This window comes from Bubalus bubalis, chromosome 16 (assembly GCF_019923935.1).
Source record: "Bubalus bubalis isolate 160015118507 breed Murrah chromosome 16, NDDB_SH_1, whole genome shotgun sequence".
Lineage (NCBI taxonomy): Eukaryota > Metazoa > Chordata > Mammalia > Artiodactyla > Bovidae > Bubalus > Bubalus bubalis.
This window is the reverse complement of record NC_059172.1, coordinates 2375207-2393389: the sequence shown is the minus strand read 5'-3', so window position 1 is coordinate 2393389 and position 18183 is coordinate 2375207. Positions and strand designations below refer to the sequence as shown.

At 41.3% G+C, this 18183-nt stretch overlaps 2 pseudogenes; one reads left to right on the top strand and one right to left on the bottom strand.

The window, feature by feature from the left end:
* The first annotated feature begins 1233 nt into the window (after window positions 1-1233).
* On the top strand, window positions 1234-9907 carry LOC102406894 (annotated as a pseudogene).
* Window positions 9908-14028: 4121 nt separating this feature from the next.
* On the bottom strand, window positions 14029-15064 carry LOC112577639 (annotated as a pseudogene).
* Window positions 15065-18183: the final 3119 nt, after the last annotated feature.

Genomic DNA, 18183 nt, shown 5'->3' with positions numbered 1-18183 from the left:
ATCTACTTATGCTTCACGGACTATGCCAAAGTCTTTGACTGTGTGGATCACAACAAACTGTGGAAAATTCTGAAAGAGATGGGAATACCAGACCACCTGACCTGCCTCTTGAGAAACCTGTATGCAGGTCAGGAAGAAACAGTTAGAACTGGACATGGAACAACTTACTGGTTCCAAATTGGGAGAGGGGTACATCAAAGCTGTGTGTTGTCACCCTGCTTATTTAACTTATATGTTAGGCGAAATGCTGGGCTGGATGAAGCAGAAGCTGAAATCAAGATTGCCGGGAGAAATATCAATAACCTCAAATATGCAGATGACACCACACTTATGGCAGAAAGTGAAGAAGAACTAAAGAGCCTCTTGATGAAAGTGAAAGAAAAGAGTGAAAAATTTGGCTTGAAGCATCTGGTCCCATCACTCATGGCAAATAAATGGGGAAATAATTGAATACTTTATTTTGGGGGGCTCCAAAATTACTGCAGATGGTGACTGCAGCCATGCAATTAAAAGATGCTTGCTCCTTGGAAGAAAAGCTATGACCAACCTAGACAGCATATTAAAAAGCAGAGGCATTACTTTGCCAACAAAGGTCTGTCTAGTCAAAGCTATGGTTTTTCCAGTAGTCACGTATGGATGTGAGAGTTGGACTATAAAGAAAGCTGAGCACTGAAGAACTGATGCTTTTGAACTGTCGTGTTGGAGAAGACTCTTGAGAGTCCCCTGGACTACAAGGAGATCCAGTGAGTCAATCCTGGAGAAAATCAGTCCTGAATATTCATTGCAAGGGATGATGCTGAAGGTGAAACTCCAATACTTTGGCCACCTAATGCAAAAAACTCACTCATGGGAAAAGATCCTGATGCTGGGAAAAATTGAAGGCAGAAGGAGAAGGGGATGACAGAGGATGTGATGGTTGGATGGCATCACTGACTTGATGGACATGAGTTTGAGTAAGCTCCGGGAGCTGATGATGGACAGGGAGGATTTTTGTGCTGCAGTCCATGGGGTTGCAAAGAGTCAGATAGGACTGAGCAACTGAACTGAACTGAACTGAGCTGTTCCCTTCTCCAGGGGATCTTCCCAACCCAGGGATCGAACACAGGTCTCCCATATGGCAGGAAGATGATAACATAGCAAATCCTGATAAATTGTTATGTTATCGTTACCATGAAATGATGATCTCTATCTTGGTTTAGGAAAGGTGGATGGTGATTTTCAGGGTCTCAAAATATGGGTGAGTTTGAAGTCTGGGTAACTTATTTCTCAATATGCCTTTCCTTACACATGAGTTCATTTAATCTTTCCTGTGCCCTCCAGGATTTCTTACTCTATCCCAGACATTTTAGGGCTTCCCTGGTGGTGCATTGGTAAAGAATCCACCTGTCAATGCAGAAAGTGCTGGTTCGATCCCTGGGTGGGGAAGATCCCTTGGAGTAAGCAGTGGCAACCCACTCCAGCATTGTTGGCTGGAAAATCCCATGGACAGAAGAGTCCAAGGGGTTGCAAAATATTTCAACATGACTTAGTGACTTAACAACCACAGACATTTTATATGAAAATTCAGGGATGTTCAGCCTATCTTGATTGTTTAATTTTCCTTCTGATCCATATTTGAAAGAGTTTTCTTCTCTCAAACTCATTTTTACTCACTTCACTCTCATTCATTAGCTGGGTCACAGAAATATAAGACTGATAAATGATGGACCAGGAGTTTAATTCTAGTCTGCACCTCTGTTCTGGGGCAAGTTCCATGTTTTTACTTTTTAATTTAGATTTGGAGTATTGGAAGCATGTTCATTCTCTGGCAGCACTTGTCTCTAAAATCTTTCTCTGTCCATGCTGCTATTTAAATTACCATTCCTAGTCTTTAAAGGGTTTGTGCTTACAAATTTCTGAAAAACATGGTAAAATAACCTATAACAATTTATAGCATGCACTGAGTCCTAAAATCTCTAATAAGAGAATTATATATTTAGATAAATTAAAAGACGCTTACTCCTTGGAAAGAAAGTTATGACCAACCTAGATAGCATATTCAAAAGCAGAGACATTACTTTGCCAACAAAGGTCCGTCTAGTCAAGGCTATGGTTTTTCCAGTGGTCATGTATGGATGTGAGAGTTGGACTGTGAAGAAGGCTGAGCGCCGAAGAATTGATGCTTTTGAACTGTGGTGTTGGAGAAGACTCTTGAGAGTCCCTTGGACTGCAAGGAGATCCAACCAGTCCATTCTGAAGGAGATCAGCCCTGGGATTTCTTTGGAAGGAATGATGCTAAAGCTGAAACTCCAGTACTTTGGCCACCTCATGTGAAGAGCTGACTCATTGGAAAAGACTTTGATGCTGGGAGGGATTGGGGGCAGGAGGAGAAGGAGACGACAGAGGATGAGATGGCTGGATGGCATCACTGACTCGATGGACTTGGGTCTGAGTGAACTCCGGGAGTTGGTGATGGACACGGAGGCTGGCGTGCTGCGATTCATGGGGTCGCAATGAGTCTGACACAACTGAGCGACTGAACTGATGTCTCAATCTTCACAGTAAATGTTAACTCTATTATGAATGTTTTAGACATACTAAAAATGAGAATTTGAGAAGTTATTTCCTAAATTACCTATATGCTGCTAAGTCACTTCAGTCGTGTCCGACTCTGTTCGACCCCATAGACAGCAGCCCACCAGGCTCCTCCGTCCCTGGGATTCTCCAGGCAAGAACACTGGAGTGGGTTGCCACTTCCTTCTCCGATGCATGAAAGTGAAAAGTGAAAGTGAAGTCGCTCAGTCATGCCCGACTCCTAGAGACCCCATGGACTGCAGCCTACCAGGCTCCTCCGTCCATGGGATTTTCCAGGCAAGAGTACTGGAGTGGGGTGCCATTGCCACCTCCGAAACTACCTATATAACACAACATAAATTTAATATTTAAATGAATATATGATTCATTTTGCAGCCTATACTTCTGAATGACTGCTCTGTCAACTTTTCTAGATGTCCTGAAAAGGGTGAGATTGTGAGGTAAAGAATAGTAAATGGCATAAAGATCTAAAAAAACCACATGAGGACTCTTCTGGAATCTAAACAACTGTTAATTCAAACACTGTAAGCTTCTACCACAATGACATGAGAAGATAGAAAACAATGAAATTACCACCTAGTCAGTCAGAGCATCACCTGCTGTTTTTGTCCATCGTCTTTAGGAACATAACCTAGAGCTTTATGAGCATAACTGAACTTCCAACTAGTGGAATTATTTTGTAATTTGACTCTATCCCAATTTTTTCAGGAAAATGTTTATGACATTCCAATTTGAGCTCAAAGAGCTCATAGTATCAACTTCACGACTGCTTTTTACATGTATTGCTGCTACTGCTGCTAAGTCACTTCAGTCGTGTCTGACTCTGCAACCCCGTAGACGGCAGCCCACCAGGCTTCCCCGTCCCTGGGATTCTCCAGGCAAGAACACTTGAGTGGGTTGCCATTTCCTCCTCCAATGCATGAAAGTGAAAAGTGAAAGTGAAGTCGCTCAGTCGTGTCTGACTCTTAGCGACCCCATGGACTGCAGCCCACCAGGCTCCTCCATCCATGGGATTTTCCAGGCAAGAGTACTGCAGTGGGGTGCCATTTACATGTATTACACTTGCTCAAAATGTGGATGGAATATAGAAGCTTACCTGTCTTTTGAAAAGAAGCTGCAAATCCTGAATTTTCAGTCTGATCTAAAGCTCCTCAAGGGTAGAATTTAAAAATTCTGTGGAAGAGGCTCTCTCTGTGATGTTAATCAAAGGGTGTCCTTATAATTGTCACTTACCTTAGACCAAACTTTTGTGAAATAGATATAATATGATTGACACATCAGCATAATTCAGGGACTTGTGGCCACGAAGAGCTAAGGACAGAAGGTCTATAGTATGGCTCAGTACATTGCTGTCATTTTGACTACATTCCATATGATGTTTATCTTGGGGTTTCCCCTGTCAGTGGTTGCAGACTCACAGAAAATCCTGTTTTGAGGAAGGCCTTTATGTGTACTAGCAACTATTCACATTCAGATGAGTAAATAAATGGCCAGAGAGGTTCCGTATGTAGTCTGTTCCTTCTAAAATGATGTCAAGGAGAACTGTTTTGGGATTTTAGAAGCTAATTAATGGGAGCCAGGAGGGAATGTTACGGACCTGGAGCTTGTCTCAGGACAAGCCCCCATGAGATAGCCAAAGGCGCTCATTCCACTTACTCTAGAAAGAAGCAATTAAACTGCCTCGAGGACGAGCTTGGCTTCCTGAGCCAGGAGCACGCAGATATATTTACATTATTTTCTTGTCATTTCTTTCTTTTTTTCAGTTTAAGTGTAATTTATTTGCAACTTCTTATTTTAGTGTACAGTTCTGAGAGTTTGGACAAATGTGAGTGATCATGTAACCACCAACACAATCAAAATTAAAAACAGGCTTGAAGTATGTAAATCACTTTGAATTCTAGCATAGAATATAAAAGGTAAACAGATAAAAATAACTGTAACTGTAATTTTGTATTACCAGATACCAAATATGAAAAGATACAATTTGTGATATGAGTAATGAAAAGAGAGAGGTATATAGGAGCAGAGTTTTGTAAGTGATGGAAGTTAAATTGTTACCAGTCAAAAAGACGGTTGTAACTATGAGATGTTTTGTGTAAGCCCCAAGGTAATCCCAAAGACAGTACCAGCAGAAGATGCACCACAGAAAATGAGGAAGGAATCAGTCTATCACTACAAAAAGTCAGCGACACACAAAGCAAGGTATCAAGAGAATAAAAGAGGGGGGAAATGGCTACAAGACAGCAAAATGAAAATAACTAGTCCTTCTGTGATGGCTAATTATATGTATCAACTACAGTAGGTCAGGGAATGCCCGATATGTTATTAACCACTGGTTTTGCGTGTGACTGTGTGGGTGTTTATAGACGAGATCAGCGTTTAAATCAGTGAAATGAGTGAAGCAGATGACCCTCTCTGATGTGAGTGATGACCATCCAATCCATTGTGGGCCTGAATGAAACAAAATGGTAGCAAGTTGAATTCACTTTCTACTTGACTGCTTGAGCTTAGGACATTGATAGTCTGCTCTTGGCATTAAAAAGCTCAGGGTTTTGTTAAGGCGATAGAAGTCTTCTGTATTGTATTTGTGGCAGTGGTACCTGACCAGATAAAACTTAACCAAACTCTTGGAATAATACACTGAAAGCTGTGGGTGTTGATGGCTTGTAAATTATACTTTGAGTGCAAAATGGAAAAAAAAATGAAGAACAAGCAGTGAATATGAAAACACGTGTACACTCTCAATATATCCAGCAGAATCCCACAAGCTATTTAATTCTGTCTTCCCTAAGAACATGGGATAAGAGCTACAGATGCTCTCATGGGGGAAAGCCCCAGAGAATTCTGTGTTTCTATGGCTCCCTTCTGACTCCCATGAGCCAGCTTCTGAATTCCCAACATAAATCTACATGACATCACTGACTGTGTGTGCTGAGCCCCTTGGCCATCATTTAGCAAACACAGGCATCCCTGTCTGACCTCGAACCTAAGGATTTGCTATAGTGGCCAGAGAAAACGTCTCAGAGTAAAATTATATTGATCAGCTTTAAAGTGATAACCTCTCAGTAAGGTGTTTTATGGAGCTGCCCTCATCTGCTAGTTACAAGCACAAGTCTGTACAAAATATATGAAAAGAGGTAATATTATTAATTGTTTTTCAAACAAGGAGAAGAAAAATGACTTCTCCAAGAGCATAGTCAGAATTAGTGGTGAATTCGGGACTTTTATCCAGGTTTCTAACTCCATGTTGGGTTCCTTCCTCCATCTTTACTTGTCTTCGAGGTCTTGGAATCTTTGGACCAGTATCTGATAAAGAACATCTCTAACAGTGGTGGTTTAGTCACTAAGTCGTGTCCAACTCTTGCAAACCTATGAACTGTAGCCCGCCAGGCTCTCTGTCCATGGGATTTTTCCAGGCAAGAATACTGGAGGGGGTTGCTATTTCCTTCTCCAGCGGATCTTCTGGACCCAGGAACTGAACCCAGGTGTCCTGCATCACAGGCGGATTCTTTACCAACTGAGCTATAAGGGATGTGCGCTTTATTCCATGACTAAATATCTGATTTCATTATCACTCTTCAGATTGGCTCTCTTCTTTTCCAGCAGCAAGGTAAGCTTCTATGTTTCATATACATTTTTAGTGAGAAGTATAATTCATGTAAAATCTATGGGGCAGCTATATCTACTATGAAGTATCTGAGCACAGAAAGAGATGGCTTCAACATTTTTTTTCTAAAACGATGAGTTGAGGCTGAAGTTTGAATGTCAAAATTTCCATTAACGGGAGTTTAGAGATATGTACGGAATAAAGTCATGTTGTTCTCCTATAAAAGAATAGCAAAAAAAAAAAATTAATTATAAATGGTCCTGTTACCAAGTCTTAATCTCATGTTAGTTACTATCCTATGTCCTCTCATTGGAGGCAAGAAAGAAAACCACAAGAGATTGAAATAACGCTTCTTCAAACCACAGAAGTGTTCTGATCAAGTTAGCGAGATCTCTACTCTATTGTAATCTTCCCCCATAATCCCATCCTTGTGATTACTCGCACATTTGCAAATGCAGCTAGTGAGGTGGCAGAAAACACAGGCTTCTGATTTGGTCATGGCTGGGTTTGAATCTTGAATCCTGAATCTTTTTCATACTAACTGTAATTGTGCAGCTTTACATAGCTGCTCAAGTCCTCAGTGTTCTTACTGGTAAAATGGGTATAATAACATGGTCCACCTTACAGCATCACTGAGGATTAAAAGAAAAGGTGGGATTCCCTGGTGGCTCAGACAGTAAAGAATTTCCCTGGGTTGGGAAGATTCCCTGGGGAAGGGAAAGGCTACCCACTCCAGTACTCTTGCCTGGAGAATTCTACGGACAGAAGAGCTTGGCAAGCTATAGTCCATGTGGTTGCAAACAGTTGGACACAACTGAACAACTTTCACTCACTCACTCACTCAGAGGAATGAGTGTGTGTATTATTTGTATACATGTGTATATACATATTAACACATGAGCAACTATATGTGTATACATACGCATAAACATAGATGCATATGCTCTTAATGGGGGCTTCCCCAGTGGCTCAGCTGGTAAAGAACCCACCTGCCAATGCAGGAGATGTAAGAGAAGTGGGTATGATCCCTGGATGGGGAAGATTCCCTGGAGAAGGAAATGGCAACCCACTCCAGTATTCTTGCGTGAAAAATCCCAAGGACAGAGGAGCGTGGTGGGGAGTCCATGGGGTCACAAAGAGCTGGACATGACTGAGTGCACATGCACATAGACACAGCACATACATTCTCTCTGTAGCGAGCCTATGAGATGAGACGCGCACATGCATGTTCTCTGTAGCGAGCCTCTGAGATGAGACGCGGGTAATGAGAAAGAACGAGCTTAAAGAGACTCAACTCATGCTAAAATAAAGGCTTTAAGAAAGAAAATAGACAAACGAATGGTTCATGTGGAGTGGCTGGAACAGCCATTGATGGTAGCAGAGACCCGATAGACTGGGAGACATTGGAAGACACAAAAGTATTGGTGGACAGAGTGTGAGATAAAGGAAGTTGAAGAGAGAGGCTGCAAGACTTCAAAACTCATCCACACCTGAATCCCTGATTTCACCTGCCTTTCTCAAACATGTAGCCTATCATTCCATCCTAATGATAAAGTCACAACTAATGATTATCAGGAGATGCTAGGCACTCAGCATTTGACTTGTTTGGTTTTTTTTGATACATTATTTCATCTAATTCTCATAATACTACCTTGAGGTATTATTCTTCTGTACATGGAGAAAACCAGGATCAAGTAGTTAGGTTACAACCAAAGACTCTTGGGTAGCAAATGGTACAACTTACATGCATCTCTTCCCAGAACCCAAGCTTCATACCCAATGCTATGTCTTCCCCTCAGAATTGCCTCTGCTGGCAAGTGCTCTAGTTATTCCGCTGTATCTATTGCACATACGTGTCTCAGCTACTTAATGGAGAAACCCAAACACTGAGTTTGGGCCAATGGAGACAATGAGTAATTGTAAATTGAGTAAAACTCAATTTTATTTATTTATTTATTGCAGGCGAGTTTAATTTATTTCTTTTAAAAAATTTTATTGAAGTACAGTTGATTTACACTGTTGTGTTTCACTTCTGTGGTACAGTAAAGTGACTCAGTTATACATACACATTCTTTTTCATGTTCTTTTCTACCATGGTTTACCACAAGCTGTGGAATACAGTTCTCCGTGTTTTACAGTAGACTTTATTGTTTATCTATCCTGTATACCATAATTTCCATCTGTTAATCCCAAAGTCTCAGACCAGTGGGCCAAGAACAACTCTTCCTGGGTACAAAACTTGACTTTGACAGTAATAATTTTGTGAATTTAAATACATTACTCAACCCCTATACTTCAAAAGTTAAAAGAGGGTAACAACTAGTCACTCTTATGAGCTTATTGAGAAAAGCAAATTGATACCCAGGTGAAGTGTACAGGGCAGCTCCAGACACAACAGCAGCATAGAAATGTAAGCATTTGCGAGGCTCAGGGAACTGAAATGACATGTATTCACTCTAGACATGCCATCTTGAGCAAGACTTTATATTTTCACATTTCAGTTTACAAGTTTATAAAATTTAGACAGTAGGAGATGAACCATAAAGATCCTTCAGTTTCAACAATGTATAACTCTATAATTTATTGATATGCATCAAAACTTGTTGCCAAAGCCATATTTTATATGAATAATATTGAGGCTATAATTACTGCCATAATGCAATAATGCACATCTACCTATCTACCAATCATCTAGTTACCGATCTGTTTCAGCTTCTCTCCATTCAATTTCTCTGTTCCTTTATTTCTTATTGCTCCAGGGCGTCTTGTGATTCCCAAACCACAGCTATGGAGAACAATAAGGAGTGGCTGAGTTCGTCCTGCCGGGACTCGCCAGTGCCCCGGACTGCAGGCCCCCTGCTCATCGTGTTTGCTCTCATCTACCTCTTCAGCGTGGTTGAAGCCTGGGGATGGTTGTTCTGATTCTTGTGGACTCTCGTCTTCACATTCGCATGTGCTTTTTCCTTAGTGATCTGCCTTTAGTGGACTTCTGTTATTCTACAGCTGTCACTCCCAAGGCCATGGCTGAGCTGCTTATGGGAGACCAGGTCATCTCCTACAATGCATGTGCTGCTCAGATGTTCTTTTTCGTGGCCCTGGCCACCGTGGAAAATTGCCTCTTGGCCTCAATGGCTTATGATTGCTATGCAGCCGTGTGCAAACCCCTGCACTACAGGACTGCCATGACAACCCGTGTGCGTGCTGGTCTGGCCGCAGGTTCCTACATCTACAGCTTTCTGAATGCCTCTATTCACATCAGGGACACATTCAGTCTCTCTTTCTGTAGGTCCAATCTAGTCCATCACTTTTTCTGTGACATTCCAGCAGTCGTGGCTCTCTTGCTCTGATAGACATGTTAGTGAGCTAGTTCTCGTCTTTGTGGCAAGCTTCAATATCTTTTTTGCCCTCTTGGTTATCTTGATTTCCTACCTGTTCATATTTGTCACCATCCTGAAGATGCTCTCGGCTGAGGGATATCAGAAGGCTTTATCCACCTGTGCTTCTCACCTCACCACAGTCTCCATCTTCTACGGGACTGCCATCTTTATGTACTCCCAGCCCAGCTCCAGTCATTCCATGGACACAGACAAAATTGCATCTGTGTTCTATACGATGGTCATCCCCATGCTGAACCCCCTGGTCTATAGTTTAAGAAACAAGGAGGTTAAAAGTGCTTTCAAGAAGGCAGTGGAAAAAGCAAACTTGTCTCTAGGCTTTACCTTTTAAAGCTGTAATATTCCAAATAACCTAGTTTCATTCCTCTCCTGTCTTTAACCATGAAATTATCCACATTTTAGGGCCCACACTACTCTTAAATTACTGAGATACTATTACCATTTCTCCTTCAAAAGTCTATCATCAAGAAAAGATAAAATGGCCAACTAAGTAATATCTGAATGAGGATGTCCACAGGGGTCTTTGAATATTTGGTGCCCTGCTTGTAATAAACTTTATTAATTATATTTGATTTATTCACATGCTCTTATTTTCTCTACCACATAACAACACAAGCATATCAGTAAAACACTGGATACACAAAACCATGAATAAACGCACGTGCAAGAAGCTCAGAAGACTTTGGTAAATTTCCTTAGATAAGAAAATGTGGTTAGAATGGTCTTTTTTCCCCAAAAACTTGTGGGGTTTTTTTGTCTCCTGGTTGTGTTTTAGAAGCTGATTGAGAATCGACAGATATTAGTGAAATTAAATTGTGCTGTAGACACTTCATAGTGTTTCTTGCCACAGTGTCCTTCCACTTCTTGCAAGCAGCATCCAGAATGTCTTTGGGGAATTTCTTTATGTTAGTTGGTATAAATAATACTATTTTTTGCTGTTATACAAGCAAAGTCCAAAATTACAGTGGCTTAACCACAGAGATTTTTCTTGCTTGTATATTGTTCAGTTAGTTGTTCTACAGAAGCTCAGTAGAACAGTAATCCAAGTTCTTTGTTTTGTGGCTCACATGATCTTTGCTCCTATTCTGTAAATCTAAAACATATTCTAAAAGCATTTATTATTTACAGTAACTAGCACATGGAAGCAACCTAGATGTCCATTGACAGATAAACGGTAAGGAAGTTGTGGTACATATACACACTGGAGTATTGCTAAGCTATAAAAAGGAGCACATTTGAGTCAGTTCTAATGAGATGGATGAACCTAGAGCCTATTATACGGAGTGAAGTGAGTCAGAAAGACAAGCACTGTATATTAACACATACATATGGAATCTAGAAAGATGGTACCGATGATCCTGCATGCAGAGCAGCAGAGGAGACACAGACACAAAGAGCAGACTCTGGGGCACAGTGGGGGAAGGAGAGGGTGGGACGATTTGAGAGGATGGCACTGGCACACACACAATGTCACATGTAAAACAGACAGCCAGCGGGACGTTGCTGGTGGTCTGTGACAGCCTAGAGGGCTGGGAGGGGGAGGAGTGGGAGAGAAGTACAAGAGGGAGGGGGCATGTGTACACCTACGGCCATTTCACGGTGCTGTACGAAAAAACATCACAATATTATAATCACCCTATGATTAAAAATAAAATATTAAAAGTTTAAAAAGTAGCTTTTAAATGGCCCCAGTAGAAGACACATCACTATCATCATAAACTTAGAGCCAGAAGAGGATATATTAGGATTACAACATCCGTCCACACTGCTGTCCATCTCAGTACATCCAAACTCAGTCTTGCAAATACTGGGAGGACGGAAGCCTCCAAGTATGTAGACGCAGAGAAAGGAATATCAGTGCAAGTTCCTATGGGCGTCTTTATTACAGAATTGAGCTCCCCAAGGATCAAAATAAAACACATAAATATTATTCTACTCCGATATTTAATATAGGTTATGTTTACTATTGATAAGTACTATTATGTTTACATTATCTATGGAGGCTTAGAATCACTGGAATGAACTGCATTACCATAACCAACTCACATATTAAGCATTAAAATAGTTTGATACGTTTTGTCTTTTCAGTTCAGTTCAGTTCAGTCACTCAGTCGTGTCCGACTCTTTGCGACCCCATGGACTGCAGCACTCCAGGCCTCCCTGTCCATCACCAACTCCCAAAGTTTGCTCAAACTCATGTCCATTGAGTTGGTGATGCCATCCAACCATCTCATCCTCTGTTGTCCCCCTCTCCTCCCACCCTCAATCTCTCCCAGCATCAGGGTCTTTTCAAATAAGTCAGCTCTTTGTCTTTTATGACTCACTAGATAGAATCTATTTGATGTGTTGTCGATGAGATATCATTTCTAAGGAATGATGACAAAGTTTCCAGATAATCATTGTGTCTGTCAGTGGGAATCAAAAGCACTGAGTGACAATGTAGAAAATATTTCAGTCAAACAAAACACCAGTCATGCCTCTTGAAATGCTTATTTTACATAGATTTATTTTATGAATGAATTATAAATATCCTGATTCAAATATTTAATATACTCATCCTGATAGGTGAAGCTGAAATAAAAGCTTCATCCATCCATTCATTCACACATTCATTCATTTAAAAATATTTATTTAACTCTCCTATGATCCAGAAATTGATTTAGGTACCAAGGACTAGGGGCTTCCCTGGTGACTCAGATGAGAAAGAATCTGCCTGCAATGCAAGAGACCCAGATTTGATTCCTGGGTAAGGAAGATCCCATGCAGAAGGGAATGGCTATCAACTCCAGTATTCTTGCCTGGAAAATTCCGTGGACAGAGGAGTCTGGAGGGCTACAAAGAGTTGGACATGACTGAGCAACCAATGCTTTCACTCACTTTTACCGAGGAGATACGAACAAAGCAGATGAACCTATTTCTCATATGGAATTTATGTTTTAGTTTGAATATATACATAAGTACAAGATGGATTTAGAAAAGGCAGAGGAGCCAAAGATCAAACTGCCAACATTCGTTGGATCATAGAAAAAGCAAGAGAACTCCAGAAAAACATCTACTTCTACTTCACTGACTACGCAAAAGCCTTTGACTGTGCTCAGTTCAGTTCAGTTGGTCAGTCGTGTCCGACTCTTTGTGACCCCATGAACCGCAGCACACCAGGCCTCCCTGTCCACCACCAACTCCTGGAGTTTACCCAAACTCATTTCCATTTTGACTGTGTGGATCACAACAAACTGTGGAACATTCTAAAACAGATGGGAATACCAGACCACCTTACCTGTCTCCTGAGAAATCTGTGTGCAGGTCAAGAAGCAACAGTTAGAACCGGACATGGAGCAATGGACTCATTCCAAATTGGGAAAGGAGTATGTTAAGGCTGTATATTGTCACCCTGCTTATTTAACTTCTATGCAGAGTACATCATGTGAAATGCTGGGCTGGATGGAGCACAGGTTGGGATCAAGATTGCTAGGAGAAATATCAATAACCTCAGATATGCAGATGACACCACCCTTATGGCAGAAAGTGCAGAGGAACTAAAGAGACTCTTGATGAAAGAGAAAGAGGAGAGTGAAAAAGCTGGCTTAAAACTCAGCATTCAAAACACTAAGATCGTGGCATCTGGCCCCATCACTCCATGGCAAATAGATGGGGAAAATGGAAACAGCGTGCTATACAGTAGGGCCTTGCTGTTTATCCATTTCGTATGTGATAGTTTTCATCGGTTCATCCCAAACTCCCGATCCAGCTCTCCTTCATCTCCCTTCCCCTTGGCAACCACCAGTCTGTTCTTTGTGTCTTGCAAGACAGTTTGTTTTGTAGATAAGTTCATTTGTATCAAGTGATATCACAGGTGTTTGTCATTCTGACTTACTTTATCTGATATGATAATCTCCAGGTCCCTCCCTATTGGTACAAATACCATTCTTGTTTTTATAGCTGAGTAGTATTCCATCGTATACATGTACCACATATTCTTTGTCCACTCATCTGTGAGTGGAAATGGAGGTTATTTCCACATCTTAGCTATTGCAGATAGTGCTGACATGGACATAAGGGTGCATGTCTGGTTTTGAATTATAGTTTTGTCCTGATATATTCTCAGGAGTGGAATTATTGGATCATATGGTACCCCAATCGATCATTTAAAAGTCTTTTCTTTTTCAAAAACTAGCCATCTGTGATTTATTTATTTAACAAATTTCCTGCTCCAGTCTGTATGTGCATACATGAGCCGCAGGAACGCAGTTCTAACCCTAGGCTTGTGTATGCCCCTGTTTTTGCATGTACCTTTGCATCAGCATGATAATAATAGGTTTCCACTAGGAATCTAACATCATATGATGGGGGCATATCTCCTCAGGAAGATAAGTGCAGTATGGGCCTTAACATGTGAGTCACTGAGCAAAGGATACCTTAGAGATGATGCTAACTTTTCTGGATCCTACATCATTAAAGAGCTAATCCTAGAGACAATTTTGATTTCTCAACAACCTTCTTGAATGCACTTTTGACCTCCCTGTTCCTCAGGTTATAGACCACAGGGTTTAGCATAGGGAGGACCATAGCATATAACACAAAGGCCATTTTATCTGTATCCATGGCATGACTGGAGGAGGGCTGTAAGTACATGAATATGACTGTCCCATAAAAAATGGAGATAGCAGTGAGGTGAGAAGCACAGGTGGACAAAGCCTTCTGATGTCCCTCAGCTGAGTGCATCTTCAGAATGGTGATAAATATGAGCAGGTAGGAAATAAAGACAATTATGAGAGTAAAACCCACATGGAAGGTATTAACACAAACAAGAACTAACTCACGGATGTGCTTATCAGAGCAGGAAAGGATCATGAGTGCTGGAACATCACAGAAGAAGTGATGGACCACATTGGACCTGTAGAAAGAGAGACTGAAGTTATCTCCAACATTTACAGAGGCATTCAGAACACCACATGCGTCAGAGCCTATGACAAGACAAACACACCTATTTTTTGTCATGGAGGTGGCATAATGCAGGGGTTTGCACACTGCTGCATAGTGGTCATAAGCCATTGATGCCAAGAGGTAACTTTCCCCAGTGCCAAAGACCATAGAAAAGAACACCTGAGCAGCACATGCATTGTAAGAAATGACCTTATTTCCTGTAAGGAATCCTGCTGTTATATTGGGTGTGACTGCTGAGGAGTAACCAAAGTCCACCAGAGAGAGATTACTCAGGAAAAAGTACATAAGAGTGTGAAGGTGAGGTCCAATAGAATCAACATGATCATCCCCAGATTTACAACTAGAGTGATAAGGTAAGTGAGGGTAAACATCATGAAGAGTGGGACCTGTAGTCCTGGGCATCAGTAAGTCCTAGGAGGATGAATGCAGTCACTTCTGTTTTGTTCTCCACGGTGTCATTTAGGAATCTCAGGATGCCCTGCAACAATGAGAAGTAAAGGAGCAGAGGAATGGAAAGGACAGGGCACAGTGGAACTGGATGCATAAATGCTCTGTGCACTCTTCCAATCACAGCAATAATTTGCTCTCCAGCTCGAAAGCATACACATAAGAAAATTAGTAAAAAATTTAATAGTTGAAATTGAAGGGTTTCATGGATCAGTCACCCCATTTACTAATTTTGTATATGAGAAACTGAGGTAAAGAAAGGGTTATGACAACCTTAGACAAGGTCGTCATACTATTCATACTTTTGCTACCAGATGCAAAGAACTGACTCATTTGAAAAGACCCTGATGCTGGGAAAGATTGAGGGCAGGAGGAGAAAGGGATGACAGGGGATGAGATGGTTGGATGGCATCACTGACTCAATGGACATGAGTTTGAGTAAGCTCTGGGAGTTGGTGATGGACAGGGAGGCCTGGAGTGCTGAAGTCCATGGGTTGCAAGGAATCAGACACGACTGAGTGACTGAACTGAACTGAATTGAAGGTCGTCAAATATCTGGAATGATTCCATCTTCCAAATCATATCTACTGAGAATAGAAACAGCTTACCCTTCTACAGTGCTCACTTTCAGGAATATATATATATATATACACACACATATATACATATATATATATATATATATATATATATATATGTCACAGCTGGTCCCCATTATCTGTAGCAGTTAGGTTCTATAAAATAACAGTGAGCAGCGAATTCATGAATGCTTCTTTGCTCCCAGCAGAAATAGTTTCCTGCAAGACTCTGGCCACATTTTCATCAGTCATTCAATCCAAAATATTTTTTATGTATGTTTCTTTTTAAAGAGATCTTATTTAATATATACTATTGATTCATTAACATTGATATCACAGCCAACGGCATTATATGTCATATACTTATTTTCTCCTTAAGGCACATCACAGTCTTCTTTTAGCACTACATTCAGGAAAATTTAATTTTCCTAATTAAAAAATCACACAACAGGAAGCATAAAAATGTGAAAAACTGACACTACAAAGCCTGCATGAAAACACTTGTACAGTAACCATGGCGTGGAAGCACCTAGGTGTCCATCAAGAGATGGATGGGTAAAGAAATTATAGTCCTAACCCCTGGGCCGCCAGGAAATTCTCTGGGAGATACTTTGTTGCTACTTGCCTGTTTGAGGATTATTCAAAGTGGCAAACAAAATCAAAATTACAAAGAGGTACCGCCTCACACTGGTCAGAGTGGCTGTCATTAAAAAGTCTACAAATAACAAACGCTAGAGAAGATGTCGAAAACGGAACCTTCTTACACTGTTGGTGGGAATGTACATTGGTGCAGCCACTATGGAGAAAAGCATGGTGGTGCCTTAAAAAGCTAAAATTAGAGTTGCCATGTGATCCAGAAATCCCACTCCTGGCATATATCAGGGCAAAAGTATAGTTCAAAAAGACACATGCACCCTGTGTTCATGGGCTTCCCTGGCAGCTCAGATGGTGAAGAGTCCGTCTGCAGTGCAGGAGATCTGGATTCGGTCCCTGGCTTGGGGAGATCCCCTGGAGAAGGGGAAGAATACTGGCTACCCACTCCAGTGTTCCGGCCTGGAGAGGTCCACGGACAGAGGAGCCTGGCAGGTTGCAGCCCATGGGGTCACAAAGGGTCGGACACGACTGAGTGACTTTCACTACGTTCATAGCAGTACCATTGACAATAGCCCAGACACGGGAACAACCTACATGTCTACTGACAGCTGAGTGGATAAAGAACATGTGAGACACAAGCACACACACACACGTGAGATACACACACATGAGATACACACACACACGAGATACACACATACACGAGATACACACACACGAGATACACACACACGAGATACACACACACATGAGATACACACACACACAAGATGCACACACACACGAGATACACACACACACACGAGATACACACACACAAGATACATACACACACACACGAGATACACACACATGAGATACACACACACGAGATACACACACACACGAGATACACACACACGAGATACACACACACACGAGATACACACACACGAGATACACACACACACGAGATACACACATACACACGAGATACACACACATACACAAGATACACACACACACGAGATACACACACACATGAGATACACACATACACACAAGATACATACACACACATGAGATACACACACATACAAGATACATACACACACACGAGATACATGCACACACGAGATACACACACACACACGAGATACATACACACACACGAGATACATGCACACATGAGATACATACACACACATGAGATACACACACACACGAGGTACACACACACGAGGTACACACACACACACACGAGATACATACACACACACGAGATACGCACACACATGATATACACACACACGAGATACACACACACACGAGATACACACACAAACACACATGAGATACACACACACACGAGGTACACACACAAACACACATGAGATACACACACACACGAGATACACACACACACGAGATACACACACACACATGAGATACATACACACACACGAGATACACACACACACACACGAGATACACATACACGAGATACATACACACACACAAGATACACACACACACGAGATACACACACACACACAAGAGAATAGTACTCAGCCACAAAAAAAATGAAATAATGCCATTTGCAACTAAATGGATGGAACTAGAGACCATCATATGACGTGAAGTAAAACAGAGAAAGACATATCGTATGGTATCATCTACATGTGGAATCTAAATATGACAGAAACAAATCTATCCATGAAACAGAGACAGACGCACTGAGACAGAGTTGCAGTTGCCTAGGGGGACGGGGGTGGGGAAGGGCTGGATTGGGAGCTCGGGATTAGCGGATGCAAGCTATTATACACAGAATGAATGAACAACATGGTCCTCCTGTGTAGCACAGGGAGCCGTATTCAGTCCTGTAATAAACCACAATGGAATATAATATGAAAAAGAATGTATAACTGAATCACTCTGCTGTACACCAGAAACTAACACAACTTCAGTAAAAAAAATAAAGTGGCAAACAAACAAACAAAAAGAAATTGTAGTCCATATATAAAATGGACTATATATATCAGATCAGATCAGATCAGATCAGTCG